This window comes from Lutjanus erythropterus, chromosome 22 (genome assembly GCF_056507025.1).
Source record: "Lutjanus erythropterus isolate fLutEry1 chromosome 22, fLutEry1.hap2, whole genome shotgun sequence".
Lineage (NCBI taxonomy): Eukaryota > Metazoa > Chordata > Actinopteri > Lutjaniformes > Lutjanidae > Lutjanus > Lutjanus erythropterus.
In genome coordinates, this window is record NC_139338.1 from 24,552,890 (window position 1) to 24,568,863 (window position 15,974).

The 15,974-nt window shown below is 41.4% G+C and overlaps 1 protein-coding gene across 1 annotated transcript in view; it reads left to right on the plus strand.

Moving 5' to 3' along the window:
- The window catches only part of apaf1 (apoptotic peptidase activating factor 1), a 54,732-nt gene that overhangs the window by 34,134 nt on the left and 4,624 nt on the right, over positions 1 to 15,974 (plus strand). The gene's annotated exons all lie outside the window — the stretch shown is intronic.

Below are 15,974 nucleotides of genomic sequence, written 5' to 3' on the forward strand. Positions count from 1 at the left end.
TAACCAGACAAGATATGTAATGTTCAAACTAATTAACTTTTTTGTGTTTTGTAAATGTACACAAAAAAGTTGGGTCAGGAGCATGTTTGCCACTGTGTTACATCACCTTTTCTTTTAAAAACACTCAGTAAGTGTTTGGGAACTGAGGGCACAGACTGTTGAAGTTTTAAAAGTGAAATTCTTCCTCATTATTGCTTGATATACGACCTCAGGTGCTCAAGGTCCGGGGTCTCTGTTGTCGCGTTTTGTGCTTCATAATGCACCACGCATTTTCAAAAGGAGACAGGTCTGGACTGCAGGCGGGTCAGTCTAGTACCTGAACTCTTTTATTAAGAAGCCACGTTGTTGGGACATGAGCAGGATGTGTCTCGGCATTGCTCTGCTGAAATGAGAGGGGACGTCTCTGAAAAAAGACGTCTGGATGGCAGCATGCGTTGCGTTGCACCTGTTTGGCTTTCATTTTGCACGGTAGAGTCTTAACTTGCATTTATAGATGCAGCGACAAACTATGTTTACAGACAATGGTTTTCCAAAGTGTTTCCAAGCCCTTCTAGTATCCTTTAAGTCAGTGCATGGCCCTATCCCTGTTTTCCATACCAGCTAGATCATCACTCACAACGTCCTGGAAAAGTCCTGGAAAACGATCCCCAGAAAAGAGTGTGAATCCTGGTATAAGTGTGTGTTTCCGCGTGTGTCAGGGTGTGATGAAGTGGTGTGGTTCAGCCCTCTGAGAGAGGCTGTTACATCCTACACTGACTCCCATCAGTCCTTTCTTTTTTTTTTTTTCCTGTTCGCTCCCGATCCTGCCAGAAAATCTTGTACCTGTCTCACACCTGGCCTTTACACACACTCACACACACTCCAAACACCGATGACCCAATCTGTCACAGTGCCACGATGCAAGAGGGGAAGGCGGCAGGTGTGAAAAGGCTCATCCTGACTGCATGAACACGCACACGCCCAGCAGCCCAGAATAATTCACACCAAGTCGTCATGTCACAAACAAAACCCTCAGCTAATTTTTGTCTATAAATACTGACAGAGATCTCTTTGACTCTCCTGTTTTTATATTATGAACCGTTTCTCAGACTCATGAGTGTATTTACTGAGTCAGCCGCGTGTCCTTCTTCAGCCTTAATCAATAACTCCGGGTGCTTCGAGTCTCTAGTTTGTCTGTTTCACTAAGCCAGCTGTCAAAAACCCAGCTGAGGTGCCATCTCATCAGCAGGGGGACGGCTGATCTTTTCTCTTCTGTTAATCCTCCTATTTCAGTTTGATTGGACCCACTGATGCAACTATCACACCTCTTATTGATTTCTAAAAAAAAAAGAGGGTCGTTACCATGGAATAAAGAAATTGGGCGAGGACTCATTTACCCACATGGGGATATCTAGGTGAGGAAAAAGAATAAGAACAAAGACTAAATAAGACCACTGATTTAGTTAACCTTGAGAAAGACACTGAAACGCAGCCTGTGTTAACTGTATATATGTGAACATGGTGATGTTCAAGGCACAGTTCATCCCAAAATCTAAATTTCCTCTGGCCTGTAGTGCTGTTTATCCATCTCGATTGTTTTGTTGTGAGTTGTTGACTTTTGGAACTAGATGGCACTTGGCTTGTGGTGCTCAAATCACTAAAAAATTTGAAAAACTTTGAGATCATGATCCGGTTCCACAGACCTTGTTTTGAGCGATTTCATGTCACTTTCACTTTTGCTGTCTGATAACATGATGCACAATTTCTATTAAGTTAAAGAATAATTTTGGCACTTGACTTTTGAAATTTCAACTTTCTGCACCTCCTTCAGCAATGAGAAGTCTACAGCAAAGATTTTGTGAGGCATCCTGCATCCCATATATTTGAGTCAGCCACAGAAAACCCTAAAAAAAAGTGCAGCTGTACCAATCCTCCCAAGGGTTATATCCTTATATCCTAAAAAGTGTTTACTGTTGTGGAAAGGTAAGGTGACTGATTTTCACAGAGGGTACTGTGTGCCCCAGTGTGACCCCCAGGGGGAGCTTGTACCTCATTTCAAAGCATTATGGCACAAACACGATGTCAAATGTGTTGCTGGTTCTGTTTTCAGTCTATTTTATTTGTACTGTCAGCCGGGACAGGTGCAGCCGACCAGACAAGCTGATCAAATCCTCAACAGTACTCAGAGGGTCTCCGTCCATAAGACAGAAGTTAGTTACAATTCTGAGTATGTGTGTAAAGAGTGCACACACCATATTACATAAAATATCACTTTTAACGGTGTGTTGCTATGTTTATTGTCCAGTTGCTGCAATCAGCTGTTGATCAGTGTAAAAGCTTGATCACAACAGCATTCAAAATTTTGGAGAAATCAGTTGATTTTGATCGAATTGCTGTGGATTTGCTCAGGTGGTGGCAGTAAATCAATGCAAATCTTTAGCGTCAGTTTCAGCTTTAGTGAATTCTGATGCGTCTTTGACCAATAGCAAACTGTCTGTACAGTCCTGACCTTTAAGGTAGCTTAGTCTCAAATGGAGGATGCTCTTGTAGCTTATTAGCTGTATTGCACCTTTCACTTTTGCTCCACACAAGAGGAACTTTATGTCGACACTTAAACGTGAGTTGATGGTATTACTTCCACTGACTACTACTGAGTTAACTATGTGAACTTATTGTCCCGATAGCTAACACGCTTGATAACAGCTAGCAAACAAGTAGGGCTGGGTATCATTCAAGAATTGTTGATTCCGGTACTGCCTTTTTTGCAAGAACACACAGATGAACTGGCATGACTGAGTTTTAACAGAGCGAAACCAAAGGACATCATAGAGCTTGAAAGCATTATATAGTTCCATTGCTGCTTTTACAGCTGGCAGGACTGTGCATCATGATAACAGCATGCTTGTGCACATATTCTTTTCTTACTTAAATTCATTTACAGTGTTGACCTCCTGGGCTCTGCCATGGTCCCCCTGAGCAAGGCACCGAAAAAGGAGCTGTAGTAGATCACAAGAATCAACAAAAGATGTACCTACTCATCAAAATGTTACTTCATTGTGCTACTAACATGAAACCTGAGCTGTAGATTCATAGATTATGTTCAACTGAATAAAGAACATGTCAACTCTTAACTGTAACAGGACAGTAGCGACACATTATTCTTATTTTAGTCTTTTTTTTTTCTCTCTCTCACACACCCACATGTTCACACACCGACATTTGTAGTACACACACACACACACACACACACTTTCAAACAGTGTATCCCCAGATGGATGGGAGTGTTTTAGATGACAGTTCTCCCCTGCCACCGCTGTTGTCAGACATCACTTATCAGTGAAGCCTGTGATGGAGGCGAGAGGGAGAAACACAATTTCACCTTATCTCACCTTTTTACACTCCCCTCGCTTTCATTCTCTATTTTCCCGTCCCTGACTTCCCACCAGACCTGCTCTTTCTGTCTTCTCCTTTAATGTTATCTCTCTGTTTCACACCTTCATTTGTTTTGGGGTTTTATTTCTGCTGTCATTCTTTTTTTTTTTTTTGTCCATTTTGGTGACCTTATGTCTTAAAGCTGGTCTCCCTCGCCAGAAGCCAATGCTCACATGACAGTCGTGGCCGGAGGCATTATGTTTGCAGGTTGCACATCCATCCCATTCTTATGAACGTGATATCTCAAGAATGCCTTGAGGAAATGTCTTTAAACGTCCACTTGGACACAAGGATGAACTGATCAGATTTTGGATGTTGAGCTTGACTGTGATCTCACGTCTATCCCGTTGTCGTGAAGGTGATTTCTCAGGAACAACTGGACAGAATTTCTTCAAACTTTGCACAAACGTCCACTTGGACTCAATAATTAGCTGATCAGGGTTTGATGGTCAGAGGTCACCGTGATCACCTGTCTGTCACATTCTTGGAATTTCTTCAAACTTGGCACAATCGTCCAAGACGGACTGATAAGAATTTAGAGATCAAAGATCAAGAGCAACGTGCTGTTTTTTTCCGGCCAATTCTTGTGAATGCGGTATCTCAGCAGCACTCGGATGGAGTTTCGTCAAATTTGGTACAAATATCCACTTGGACACGCATCAAGAGAAAGTCGGAGGGAGGAGTAAAGCGGAGTGCCATTTACTGTTATCGTCATTCTCATGGACGCATTTTTTCAGAAGCTATTTAAACAACAATATGCATAAATAGCTACATGAATAAAGTAAAAACACCATATTCAAGTGATGTAAATAGTTCACAAGCTTAAAAACATTAAAAGTGTTCACTGAAACTGCACTGATATACTTGCAGCATAAAGGTGACGCTGTTTTTTAAATGATATTTGCTTTGTACAGTAGGTTAAAGTCATTTTAGCACTCTAGAGATTGCTTTCACCAATCAGATCTCCGTCTGTCTCCCTCCTGCTTTCTCTGCCTGAGCCATCATCGTTAAGCGCATCTAATGAGGCCTCCGCGGCTAATGAACTGTTACAGCCAGTCATCACTCGGAGCAAGACTCAAAAGTGGAGCGGGGAAGGAGGGCAGTGAGACGTGATGAAATGAAGGAGTGAAGGTTGCACTGACCTTCCCTCCAGAGACACTTGATGGACGGAGAATCTGTCAAAGATTAAGAAACAGTCGTGCAGCGGGGAGCAGGGCCAGGGACTGAGCGAAAAGGACAGAGTGTAAAGTAAATGCAATCACCTCTCTGAGGGATGGATGGGGTATCAGGCAGTCAAGATTCTTGTATAATGAGATTGACTAAGTCATAAGTAAATGTGTCTCCATTCTCCCTCGCTGGCAAAGACCTCAGTGATTTCTCTCAAGGCTAAACATCAGTCATTCCAAGTATTCATTAGTCTTTCTCAGGCTGGGGTTATGTTACCCCCATCTGCCTCCGTCTGAGGTTGTTTTATATTTCAGAAGTCATCAATATGAATTGTTGCATATGCAAGTTCTTTTAATTGGAAATAACAACATAGCAGGCTATCAAAAGTTTTTTTTTGCTTTTGAAACCAAAGTTCCCAGAGTTTGTGATGTGGTGTCAGAACAAAGAACACAGAACGGGCATGAGGCGTTGTAGTTTATGTTTTAATTAGCTGATTTGGGAAAGGCTGCAAATAGAAACACAGAACAGAGGTACATGAGGTACAACATGATAAAATTGTAATATTTATCTTTTTTTTTTGTGTGTGTGGATTCAGCCAGGGCCAGCTCAAGCCTTAATGGGGCCCTGAGTAGAATTTGATTTGGGGCCCCCTGCTGCCTCAATACCGCCATTAATATTGATTATTGTTAATGCTTGTTCTAGTTGCCGTAAGTTCTGGGAAAACATGGGATAAGTTGGATACGTCAGAGAGGAGGACGTGACTGAACGTAACATGAATACACCTTCCTCAATGAACCTGATTTCTGCCTAAAAACAAGAAGAATACAACTCCCATGATTCCTAGAGCCTCAGCATTTACACATTGGGCATTCAACATAATATTGTGGTTTTGTACAATTACCATTAACAACAATATGTGCATTAAAAAAAGCCCTCTGGTAGCCACAGGTGCCCCCTGCAGGCACTTAATTCACTGATGCATCAGGCCAAGTCTGCATTGCATCTGATACCGTTTTTTTTACACCAAATTTTGTGCATGTATGCAGATTTTTTTTAAACACCTGTAACCCCACTACAAATAGACTTCTTTCCTATTGCTAGTAGACGTGTTTGCCGCCCCGGGTTTCTTGTCCGATCCGATCATTCAGCAAAACAGACGCTCAGGAATACAGGGTTAGTAAACAGCAGAAAGCAGTATCTGCATTATATCTTCTACTTCAGTTTCTCTTTAAAATTTTGCAATAATCAAGAGCTGCAGGAGTGCAGGAACGAGTTGCTGAGATGACAAAGAGTCACAGTTGCAGCCAAAAAAAGGCTCAGGAGTCAGGTTTCCTGTCAGGTTACTTATCATGTGAACAACTGAGTGCAGGACTATGATTAATATCCAGGAGACACGTCAGAAAGTATGCACCATTATCCCCATATTTAAGCAAACGTCTCCCTCCCCCATCTCCCCCTTTTCTCTGGTGGTCGCCTTGTCACGTCGCCTTCAACTGTAGCCGTTCAAAACAGCTATAAACACTTTTGATTTCCCATGTGGTTGGAATAACAAGTTGTAAGAACTAGTTCTGATTGTGTACCCCGGACCTTTGACTCTTGATTCCACAAAGGAAAAACTCCTTCAGAAAACCCCTTTAACAGGTAAAAAAAGAAAGAAATCTCAGGAGGAGCAACGGAGGAGTGCAATTTAAGAATGGAGAAGCATTTTGAAATGAAGGAATATGGATATATATGAGTATGGAGAAACAGAATATCAAACAACTTTTAGGTGCTTGGACCTGCAAAATTAGAGGAATTAAAAAAAATCCACATCAAAAGTAAGCAAACACCTGTAAGAATGACAAAAGAGTCTGCAAAGTTATATTGAGTACAGATTCTGTTTACATAAGAAGAACATTTAAGCAACAAAATGCAACTTTTCATATGCACAATTTTATGCAGTGATAATTTATCAGTTCAAAGTCCTCCCCCACATAAAGAAACTTCAGTTTCAGACGGTCGATCTTTCACTTTTACTGCTCGAAATGTGCGTCAGAACAGTCAAACCAGCCTTTACTTCAACAACACACACTCACATTCAGACCCAAGTGGTTTAAGAAAAATCATGGCAGCCTTTTAAAGTCAGCTACACTGTAAAACCGCCACTCTCTCTGACTGAATCGGACTCAACACAGTTCACCTTTCATTGCCGTGTCAGAGTTTTACAGTTTGGGTGACTTTGAGTGCCGTATATATATCTTTTATTCCCTCGGGTCTAAATGTTAACGTGCTGCACAGGACAGGCGAGTAGTGCTGTAGCAGAGACGCTCTTAGAAATAAAAGTGCTAGGGTTCTTCGGCTTGTCCCTTTTTTAGTTCCTGGTCGAACCTTTTAGAAAGGTTCCACCTGTAATGCTTTCGGAGGATTCTACATACAACCCAACATAAAGAGATGTACCATCAAGGATGTTCTACTGAGAACTCTTTTATGTTGCAATGGTTTCATCTAAAACCCACCCAGGGCCCTTTTCCGCCAAATAAGCTGTGGTTCTTGAACTGGTTCCGTCCCAAGATTCTTGGAACATTGGTGCCAACCAATATACCAGTCCACCAGTTTTAAGTGGAACCATTGTAATCAAGGATGTGATCAACAGCGGGTGTTGAACCAGAACTGGGCCAGTTCCATGTTGGTGGAAAAAGGCCTAAATGAGAGGTTCTACAGAGAACACAGATCCTCCTTCTAGGCTGCTTAAAATTTCTACAGTTCTTGAAGAACTCCTTCCAAAAATGGTTCATTAAATAAAAAGGGTTGTTAATGGAACCCTGAGTCTTACAAAGAACCCTTTCTTTTAAAAAAGGGTTCCTCTCCTTTAAGGAGAACCCTTTTTGGAACCTTTATCTCTAGGAGTGCATGCTCTCAACAGTCCTTCAAGAACTCTTGCTTCCAAAACAGGTTCTTTCTTAAAAAAAAAAAAGTTCCTCAGAAGCAAATGGTTCTGGGTAGAACCTCAGCCCTTCAGAAAGAACCCCTTATAACTCTTTTTGTAAGAGTGTGCAGCAGTTTTCAGCATATATTTTTTTAACTTTTGAACACAGGATGTTTTATAAATTGTCTATTAATATACTTTAGCAATTTATTAATAGCTGTGTCGTTTCTTGTAGCAACGAGGGAGTTTACTGACCCTCTTTTCTCTTTTTGTGTTCTTTTAATGTTTCATCGCTGCTTTGAACTAAACTTCTGGTTATTTGCAACGGCACTTTCATGAAGATCAAATCGGAACGACCATCCTCTTGGCTATTATTGTTACTGCGTGTTGGTTAACAGGCTAGCTGCACCCTTTGGCTTTCGCTTTGATTTTTGCAGCCCCCGTCTCCTTCACAACTGGTCCAGAGATGGAAATAACACATTTTGATGACTGCTGTTTCTGAGACGACGTGTATGTAAATGAGGCAGTGTAACAGGGCCACCGCGTTGGTTCAGGCGGCGTTCGCGGTTTTGATTTCATTCAGCGCTTTTCTTCCGTCATGCTGTTTGAGAAGTAAGCACCCCGCAGTGCTGCTCCAGCATAGCAGCAGACCTGCCTCTAAAAATACCTTCACACACTCAGAAGATGCAAAACAGCTCCTGAATGTGCATTCATCTTTTTTCTCTGAATCTGTTGTTCCATTTCAGCGTTTTCTCTTCTTCTTTTTCCAGCGACTATAAGATTGTGGATTTTAACATGCACACGTTCTTCCTCATGTGGTCGAAATGCACCCAGCGTCAATATGTTTTTCCGTAGGTTCCTTGACACTCTGCTTTCACGTTCGCAGTCATTTGCCTCAGCAGAAGACAAAGCAAGAGTGAAGAACTCTGAAAGAGCTTGGCCTGGTTTTCTGCACGCTTGTTGTCAGGCTTGGGGTATAAACACAGGCTGGTGAAATATTTATCTGTCTCTAGGAGGCAGTTGTTTCCCCATCGTTGCTCATTAAGTCCGGGTTAATTGTCTCTCTGGCTGGAGAAGAAGGGCCTTTGTGTGCGCGAATCATACCGAGACGAAATAAGACAGAGTGGAGACATGAGATCAGTGATAGAGGGTGAGGTGGAGAGGGCTGGTGACGGTTTATACACACATACACACACACACACACACACACACACACACACACACACACACACACACACATATGCACACACTCAGACTGGCTTTCTCTTACTTAATCTCTTTTCTACTCGCTTTTACACTCTTTGAAATAAACTTTTTGCCTCTAACTTTTTTTTTCTTTACTCCTTTTTCGATCTTTTTCTGTCAGTTAGGCTGTTTTTCATTGACTTGAATCTTCGTCCTTCCAAACCCGCTGGTCTGCTCTCATCGTCTGTTTACTGTTGTTCGTGTCTTTGATGCGTTCATCTTACATGCAGCCGTTTACTCATGCTGCCATAAAAGCGTTGGTATGGAGAGAAATTAGTCTCACAATCATGAATAAACAAAATTCATAAATGTGTTTAAAAATGTATGAAGGAGGTTTGATGTTCACGTGTGCTTCTAATCTTCAAACACACACAATTTTAATAAAATCTAGAGTAATTTTACAAATAAACGCAGGCCCAATTTAAAGCTACAACAAGGAATTTTCATATTTTGTTGATTCTTTGAGAGAAAAAATTGGTGTTTCGACCACACACAAAAAAAATGTCTTGCTTCTTTATGAATGGCTAACGTAACTTTGCTTTGGAAAATGTAAACACAAGCTCTTACAGTCTTTTATGAGTGGATTTTCAAGTCTGTACTGTTACTCCTTACTACTTAAGTGTGCATTACAAGCTGTAATCCACTGAGTACAATTTGAATTAATATCCCAATCTTTTATCTGCAGTTTAGTGGCCGATAAGGTTGTATGATTGCAAACAGGCCAGTGAAAACAAGAATGCACAAATGAAAAAACAAAACAAAATGCTGCGCCAACACATCTGGAGTAAGGATGTTGATTCGTCATGATTAATCATCATCAATCATCGTTTTGTTTGGCGTTCATATTACCAAAAGTGTCTGTCTGTGATTCCACAAACTGCTGGTGTAAAAGAGCTTTCACGTCGTCTCTTTCTCTAATGTTTTCTTTTTATGAATCTGTCTCCGGTTCTCTTTCTGCTGTAAGGACTGAAAGAACAGAGGCATTTGAGATAAAGAAAAACAAATAGAAAGAGTAACAACCTCCTGATCCAAAGATGCAACATCTCTCAGCTTCCCTTCAGTTTCCTGCTCATATTCATTTCCGTTCCTTTACTTTTTTCGCCTCTTCTTTCCTGGTCACACCTGAGATGAGATAGAGCAGCCGGTGGAAATGAAGGAACGCAGGTGAGAGAAAGAAAGTGAAGAGAGAAAGACGGTGTGTAGAGGATTGTCTGAGCATCAATATTTCAGTGGATGGAACCTTGGATGAATAATTCAGCCTTGGTGTCACGCTGTTTCCTTCTCGGCAAGACTCTTGGCCTGGTCGCACTCACACACACACTAAATCTCTCACTTTTTCTTTTCTGAAATGGAGGTGGCCTTACAAAATCGCCCGAATCTTCTCCAGCTGGTCTCCCTTCTTTCTTTAATCTCCCCTCCTGCCTCCATCCATTGTGTACATCCTGCTGGCTGCAGGAGCTTTATAATTTCTTATAAAGCGTAGAAACTTCACCTATTCCCCCCGGACTCGGAGCTATTTATGTAAGAAGAAGATGAATTACTTCCCTCCACTCCTTCTGAAAGACGCAACTGTGCGCTCGCTCACGCCCAAGCGTCACTTTGGCCCTCACAGCAACACACACATGGACAGGTATTTCCGTTATGCAACTTTCCCTCAGGTAGCCTGAATAAGCAGACCTATTTAGCTTAGAGTGAACGGCGAGGGCCTGTCAGAGCTGATTTGGTGCTCATCTGCTGTTAGCTGAAATGAATCAGGGTTACTTACATCCGCCGCTTCCCCAGATGTGATTTTGACCCGTGTGTATGTGAGCGTGACACCGAGAGGGAGCTTATCTGAACATGCAGAGTGGTGTGGCTCTTCAGATAAAGGTTCAGTGGCCCCGACTCGTTCTCTGTCGCGTTTGCTCTCCACCCTGTTCTTCTGGTCTCTTTTTACACTGTCACGTCATTCTTAAAATGAAAAACACCCTGACTGTGTTTCAGCCCCTTTTACCCAATCCACAGTTTCTCAGAGCTTGTCGAGCTCATTTGCTCGTCGCATAGAGACAGCGCAGAATTAAGTCCTGCTCAAATCGGATTCATGGCTCTCCGCTGACTTTGTATTACTTGATGGTGCCTCCTTGTCACTTTCCGCCTGCTATTAGACGCCGAAAATTGCCAGAAAGCTGCTGTGTGGTGGGATGCTCTACTAGCAGGGTGACAAACCCCAGACTTTAGTTTTTAAAAGCTGGAGAACCAAAAAGCTGAGCCTTTAAGAAGACAAAAATGGATATAAACTTGAGGCATCGTCAGGAAGGATGGAAAAACTGTGGCGTTTTGACACTCAAATCTGTCTTTATGCACAGCGAGCCTTTCTTTCTTTCCGGCTCTTGTTTACTGATGATCTTACAGACATACGAACAGTCATTTGACCCAGGAGTGAATGTCAGTTGTAGCCTTTCCCTTTAAAGAAAACGGCTGATGTTAGTGGATTTTTTTTGTCCGGTGTGAAAGAGGCTTCAGAAACACCTCAAATTCAACAGGACCACAAACTACAGCCACCAAACCACATGGGAGAATTGATTGCCGGACTGTTTTATCAGAAAAACACACAACAGCACAATCACATAAAATATTAAAACCAATAAACATTTATCCACCATTTCTGTTTATGGTGTAGTAGATATATATCTATATATCTCTTAAATATCTCTGGGAGCATTGTGGGTGTGGTAGTGTGGAAAATCGATTGGCAGAATGTTTTTTGTTGTGTGCTAAATTTGAGCAGACGTTCCTGTCCGATTATTTTATCTGAAACAACAAGAACTTGATTTATTTTCCAAACAATGTTCTGCATCCCAATGCACATGATGAAGAAATCTCTCTGAAGTCTGTGGTCTTATATGAATATATTTATGAAGCTGCCACCCGGGAAAAGCTTACGCACGACGTGCAGTATAGGAAGTCTTTTAAAGTGAGACGGCAACAAACTGTTCCACACAAAATAAAGGGCGTGAGGTCAGGATGAGGAGTTTTACAGACTTTATACAGCTTTTCTCTGACTTATTATATGATCTGTCATGTTACCATCAGGCTTTATGTTGATATTCTCATATTTTCTTTTGTCTCTTTCATCTTGTTTTTGTCTGCTGGCTTTGTTTTATATTTAGAGATCCCCTGTTGGTTGTTTTTTGTGTTCTTTTTTCTCATTTATAATGTATTTTTTTCTCTTTTTATGCTGTCTTAAATCTTGTCGTTGCACTTTATTTGACCTTTCACTGGAGCCCAGCTTTTGTTGTTTCTGGCTTGAGCCCAGCTAAATAAATAAGAATCATTATTGTTATTATTAGATTGTGATTGATAGACTGTTGACCAAAGTCTTTCCTTGCACATGTAAAACAAAAACTTCAGTAAATAATTCTGCCAGGTTTTTAATTAAAAATCCAACATAAACAATAACAGTACATTCCACTGACAGTCGATAAATGATAATACTGAATATATTTCTCACCCCTGCTGCTCATGTTCTCATCTGGGATTGGTGTAGATCTCGTGTTCTCAAACTGGGGTACATGTACCCTCAGGGATCCGTAAAGTGATGCAGAGACACAGACTGTGTGTGGAAAACAATTCAAGACTCTCAAATTCAACCAAACATTGCAGAGTCACTTCTGTCCTTTTAAGCACATCCTTCTCATTAACCTGTGTTGAGTATTTCCCAGTTTCAAGTAATACATAAATGTAAACATAAATGTGTTTAAATGGTCACATTGTGGGGACCTGCCTTCCTTAAACGCAAGTCTTTAACATAAATTGCCAGATTTCAGGGTGAAGGCCTGATTTAAAAGGCCAGTTAGGATTATTTGAAGTGGTCAGATCCATCAAAAAAATCTATGTTAGTTTAAGCGTATGCCACATTTGGAATATTTTCACTGCTTTACCTTGCTGTCAAACAGCCTTGTCTGACAGGAAACTGCAGTTACATAAGACAAATATTACTCTCTCCACCTCAGCCAGACTCCATTGGAAAAATCAGTCATTTTAAATCACAGGACACAGGTGTTGCTGCTCTACCACTGCCTCGATCTGTTCGTTTGTTTGTGTTATTGTGTGACTTTGGTGAATCTAAACTAACTTTTTAAAACACGGAAATCACATAATAACACAAATTGACTAACTGATCAATGCAGCAGTAGACCAACAACTCCTGTGGTCTGTGAGATAAAATTTGTGATTTTTCCAATGGAGTCTGGTTGAGCGAGAGAGGGCGATATTTGGCTTATATAACCTCAGTTTCCCGTTGGAAAAAGTGGGCTAATGTCAAAGCAAAGCAGTGAAAATATTCTCAATAGAACGTACACTTGAACTAATATCTATTTGTTTATTTATGTTGTTCTTTTTTGACCTAAAAATGCATTTTGCTGCTGACCCTGTCTATGGCATTACATTGCTCAGCTTCAGCGCTGGTTCTGCTCTGCTTCTCCAAACTGGGGGCATATTTATCACCCGCTACTGTAGCTAATACACTGACTGAGGGTAAGTACCTCATACAACCCCACTTCAAATAATCCAAAACTGTCCCTTTAAGTACAGGTTTAAGTTAAGACCAGGGTAAAGGTCAGAGGTAGGCTGAGTCTCCAGCTAAACACTGTAAGTCTTTGTAATGTCCTATCAAGTGACAGAAACACGACTGTGTGTGTGTGTGTGTGTGTGTGTGTGTGTGTGTGTGTGTGTGTGTGTGTGTGTGTATCTTCCTCGCATTAATATTCATGAAACATAGAGCCGAACATTGTCGTAAATCCACTGAGTTAATTTCAGCAGCTTCAGCACAGAAGGAAGCGCCGTATACAATATGTTTAGGAATATTTGCAGCCACTGTTAAATAAATAAATAAATAAATAAACAAACTGTGGCGGTCACACAAACACACGCAGTAAACACGCCCAGGGGTATTGTCCTCTCGACACACACACACACACACACACACACACACACGTACTGTACAGTCACTGAGCGTCTAAGCGCATCACCAGCTCTCCCATAAATCAATGGTCCCTCAGTGATGGTGTTGATATCAGCACATCAGCCATCTGCTCTGAGGATACGAGCACCCGGTGTCACACACAGAACACACAGAACGCTGCTGCGTGTTCCCTTAAGAGAGAACAAACCCTTATGGAAGAGACTTATCTCCTGTGTACAGTCTTAGAAATAAAGGTTCAGGGGCTGAGGTTCTACCTTATAACAGTTTGCTTCTGTAGAAAGCTTTTTTTTTGAAGAAGAAATGGTAAGACTAAAGGTTCTATTAAGAATCCTTTTCATCCATAGAACCCTTTTGGAAGAAAGAGTTCTTCAAGTATTGTTGAAATCTTGGAAGAACTCTTTCATTAAGGGTTCATCAAGAGTATTTTGTACCATAATAAAATCTCAGTAGAACCTCCTGATCAGGTTCTAGATGAAACCCTTTGAATGTACAGAGGTTCTTGGTAGAATCGTCTTGGTGGGTTCTAGATAGAATATAGAAAAGTTTTCACTAGAAACACCTGAGTGTGGAATGTGTATGGATATGGAAAATAAAAATGTTCTCGGTAGAACCCCCTTAGGACCCTTGGGATATAAAAAGGATCTTGGTAGAAACCCTGGGTATGTTCTGGATAAAACTCTTGGAACATAAAAGTTCTAAATAAAGCACATGGTAAACAAAAAGGTTCTCAGTAGAACTGGAACCTTGGAACAAAGGAATGTTTTTGATAGAACCCCCTCAGGGTGTTCTAGGTAAAACCCTTTGAATATGAAAAAGTTCTTGGTAGGACCTCCTCGATGTGTTCTAGATAAAACCCTTAGAGGTTGGAAAGGTTCCAACCTCCAGAGAGGGTTCTGGGTGGAACCATTGCGCCATGAAAGGTTTCTCTGTAGAGGGTTCCAAGGGGAACCTTTGTAAAGAGTTCCACCAGGAACCAATGGGGACCAGCTGAAGAACCCTTCATGGTTCTAGTTAACACCTTTATTCCCAAGAGTGTTGCTGTTGTCATGATGAATGTGTTTTTCTGTTTACAGCATCTTTACAGCTCTAATCTGAATTTGAAGTGCACCTTCATGTGTTTTGTGTCTTTCATCTTCCCTCCACCTCCACCTTCTTTTTACACCTTTTTCTTTATATCAAATCAAAGAAGTCTCTCTTCGTCTTTGTTCCTCTGTCCTCATATTTCTGTCTCCAGCTCTTGCAGATGTATAAATATGCATGCCATCCAGTCTAGTCTCGTCACCGTCCTGTGGTGTAAATGATTCAACATCGTGATTTTACAGCCTTTTTTTTCCCCCTCCCTCGTAGTAAATCCAGTCTCGCTCTGAAGCTAACATCATTTTCACACTTCCTGTCCACACATCTCCCTCCGTCCCGTACCGAGCCAACTTACTCTTTTAAAACATTTATTCTGCCACGGCTCTTTCTCTGCATCTTTCTGCTAATCATTTTTTTATATATATAAGCAGTTGGAGTTCTGGAGTGTTTCCTCCCCTCTTTCTTATTTCTTGTTTCATTACAGACGTCTCATCAGTCGTCTGTTGCCCGTGTTTGTCGTGGGATTCGGTCTTGTTGTTCCTCGACTCTGCCTGTTCTCTCCCTCGTCTCAGTCTGTCTGTTTGGCTGTTTATTTCTGTATTTCTACATACGTGTGTGTGTGTGCAGGCATCTGAGTATTATCTCTTTGTTCGAGCTGTCTGTGTTTTGGCAGCCGGGAGCCATCTTTCCTTTCATTCCGATGCAATTACACTTAAACCAAGTGCCTCATTTCCCTCCTCTGATTTCTGCGGTGTGTATCCCTGTTTTACCCCCTCCACCTTTCTATCGATCTCACCTTTATCTTATCTATCTTTCTGTATCCAGCCACACATCTCTCCCTCTCTCTCGCTGCCTCTCTTTGACATTCTGCTATCAACCTTCACACCAGTACTTTAGTAATCGCCATTTGTTTTCATAAAGCCAGCAGAACCGCACCATGGTGACATTTAGTGTCTAAACTTGAGGCTGATATGATGCTGTAGGTACCCGTCTGTGACCTTGAGAAGTTCTTTGCTCAGGCTTGAGATGAAAACCATCAATTTCTTCGTCAGATTGTCAGTAGTTAATTTTAGCTTCTCTGCTGTTACCGCCGCAGTGTCTTACAGTAACACTTGTCTTCAACCGACTCTGTATAATAATCTGAGAGGCACTGATGCTTTAGACCTGGATGCTCTTGGACAAAACTGGCCATATATTCAAGGTTCC